The sequence below is a fragment of the Homalodisca vitripennis genome, chromosome 4, assembly GCF_021130785.1.
Source record: "Homalodisca vitripennis isolate AUS2020 chromosome 4, UT_GWSS_2.1, whole genome shotgun sequence".
NCBI classification, from domain to species: Eukaryota; Metazoa; Arthropoda; class Insecta; order Hemiptera; family Cicadellidae; genus Homalodisca; species Homalodisca vitripennis.
The window spans coordinates 46,549,925-46,553,166 of NC_060210.1; positions in this window are offsets into that span (position 1 = coordinate 46,549,925).

A 3,242-nucleotide genomic window follows, 5' to 3' on the forward strand; every position below is an offset into this window, starting at 1 on the left:
TCAGCAGTTCCTAGGATCAGGTTCTAGACCATTGATCAAACAATAAGTTTGATTTTTTCCACCTGTTACGTAACCGTCCTGTGCTGTCTGTGTTTTAAGGGGTTGACGATTCAATTAAAAAAAAAATTAATAATGTTGTTCTTGTTTAGTTATGAATTCCATGGAATGAAAAAACTGGACAAAAACTTTGGCAGCTAAGAATAATTTAATCTATTATTTTCAGAAGACTTTCAAGCTATGCTATGTCTATTGTACTGTCAATTTAATGTATAAAGATTTCAAGGATTAGTTAAAACTTATTTTTATTTTTATTAAGTATGTGCTAAATTCAAAACAAGTCTTACAATATGTCTAATTTTGAGCTTATATAAAGACGAGGTGGTACACTTATTTTGAGCTTACAATTTAAAAAAATGCATGTAACGCATATTACTAAAAACAAAATGAAAACCCAACTATTAGTACTGTATGTCAAACTAAAGGTGTTAAGTAGTTCTTCATAAATTTAATTTGTTATTTTATTTATTAAGAGAAATTGGATTTTTTCATGCATTTTGAATTTTGTCTTGTCATCAGTTAATACAAAACATGAGGCTTGTTTTTGTATTTGTCATGAATTTTTCTTGTACCCGCAGTGAAAATTAACAATGTCTCATTTTAAATATATTTGCTTCATTTTTAAGTAAAACCATATTTAAAAAAACTTGCAAGCATATTTTAAAGACAATCATTTTTATTTATGACGCTATTTCTTTAGCTCTAATTACCCTACTTTGATTGGAAAATCATTTTTGACAAATTGTTTACAACAAAATTATTGCAATTTACTTGCTTATGTGGGTTTTCTCACTAAGACCTTTAAAATTAGGAATCCCATAGGTTTTCTACCTGTTCTTTCATTTTGAGTATAATGAGCAAATATTAATACAGGAACCATGAAAGAGTACAAATATTTTAATTTAAAAAGGGAAGTTGAACTTTGTTAAAATATATTTTGATATACATTATGCCAAATAACTTAATGCTATCTTATAAAAATATAATCCAGGAAAATTAAGTCATTACTGATGAAGTATATTTATTATTTTAGTGTACAATTACATTACATTTACAATTACGTTTGTTACACAAATTAACTAAAATACAAGTGACTAGAAAATAATCATAAACTTAAATGATTTAAAACACTAGATTATGTGTTGTAAAACTATGTATAATTAAATATGACTAGAGCATTTGAGCAAAGGAAATTATTTATTTGTCATTACTTACTTACTTACTGCCGGGGCGCAACAAATCTTAGTCGATTCTTTGCCTCGTCTATGAGCCTCTTCCACGCCACCCTGTCTTCCGCCAGATCCACAGACCCTCCACACCGGGTCACATCTTCGACCACTTGATCGCACCATCTTATCTTTGGCCTACCCAAAGGGCGCCTTCCCGCCGGTACCGCCTGGTAGACCTCTTTTAACCTTGTGCCCTCCTGTCTCCGATGTACATGTCCTAGCCAGCTAATTCTCTTTGCCTTCACCAAAGCCACAATATCAGGATCTTGGTATACATTGCGTAACTCTCTATTTTTTCTTATTCGCCACACCCCTTCATCACATATTGGTCCAAATATTTTTCGGAGAACTTTATTCTCAAAAACAATCAACCGCCCCTCATTTTTCTTCGTTAATGTCCATGTTTCACTTCCATACATTAGGACTGGTTGAATGATTGTTTTATAAATTCTTATTTTGGAGCATTGTGACAACAATCTTGACGTAAAGAGTTTTGTACACGCCCCAAGACACCTATTTGCATTAGCTAATTTGCTTTGTATCTCTATATCCTCCACGTTTTTGCTGTTTATTGTTACACCCAAATATTTAAAACTTTCTACACAGCCAATCGAGTAGTTGTCAATGCTTAAGTTTGTTCTCACATTTCCAGCATGTCTTCCAAAATGAATAATTTTAGTTTTATCTTCATTTAGCTCTAAGCCTACTGTTTGACATTCTTTAATAAGACTTTTTGTTAGTGTGGAGAGGTCATCCAAACTTTCTGACAAGATCACTACATCATCCGCAAATGCCATTACGTTCAGGTCCACTCCTAATTTAACCCCTCTTTGTAGTCTTTTAACTTTTTGTAATGCCTCTTCCACAGCCAGGTTGAAGAGAGTGGGAGAAATCCCATCTCCCTGTCTTACTCCAGTGTTGATAAGGAAGTTTTCCGACATTTCTCCATCTATTCTTATTTTGGCCTTTGAGTCACTTATACACATTTTTGACAGTCTTATCAGTTTTTGCGGGATTCCATGTTTTTCCATCTTCCTGAATAGAGCATTCCTATCTATGCTGTCATAAGCTTTCTTGAAGTCTATAAAAATTCCATAGAAGCCTTTGTTGAACTCATAATATTTTGAGATTGCCTGTTTAAGTAGGAAAATTTGATCTATTGTGGACCTGCCTTTCATAAATCCTGATTGCTGTTCATCAATTATTGCTTCAGTATAAGGACTTAATCTTGATAGTAATATTTTTGAAAATATCTTGTAGACGGTGTTCAAAAGAGATATTCCTCTATAATTAGAACATAATTGTTTATCCCCCTTTTTGTGCAGAGGAATTACCTGGCAATATTATTTATTTGTCATTACAAGTAAAAAACAAAAGTAACATCCTAATCTTGATCCTAATATTATAAATTAAAAAGTGCCTTTGTTTGTTTGTTTTTCTTTCCTGCGGAAACTCTTCAACCGATTGTACTGAAATTTTACATGGACATTCTTTCTGCCCCCGGTATGAATATAGGCCTATTTGCATTTTGAAGATACCTCCAAGGTACGCTCTATTGCTCTCTAAAGTAGAAAAAGATCCCATCAAGGTCTTTAAAGTTGTGAATAATTAATTGAAAAAGCCTGAGAGCCTGTTAAATGTAATCAACAGTTCTGTGTAAACATTTTTTTATGATGGCACAACCACATGTTTGATTAATTTAACCACTAGTTTAATTTATTTATATTTATAGTGTGAAAGCATAGAGTAAACTTGATAGTAACAATACTTCTTATTTTAACCTTTTTCTGCAACAGAGGTAGAAAATACCCAGATACAAAAAGTTTTAGTAAAAATATACTTTTAACTGGATCTTTAACAAATATTAAGCATTAGATATAAAATCAGTTACTAGCTTAGTTACTATTTATATAACCTATCTTAGTTATCTTTAGACAAAAGTAGGTTTCTCAGATC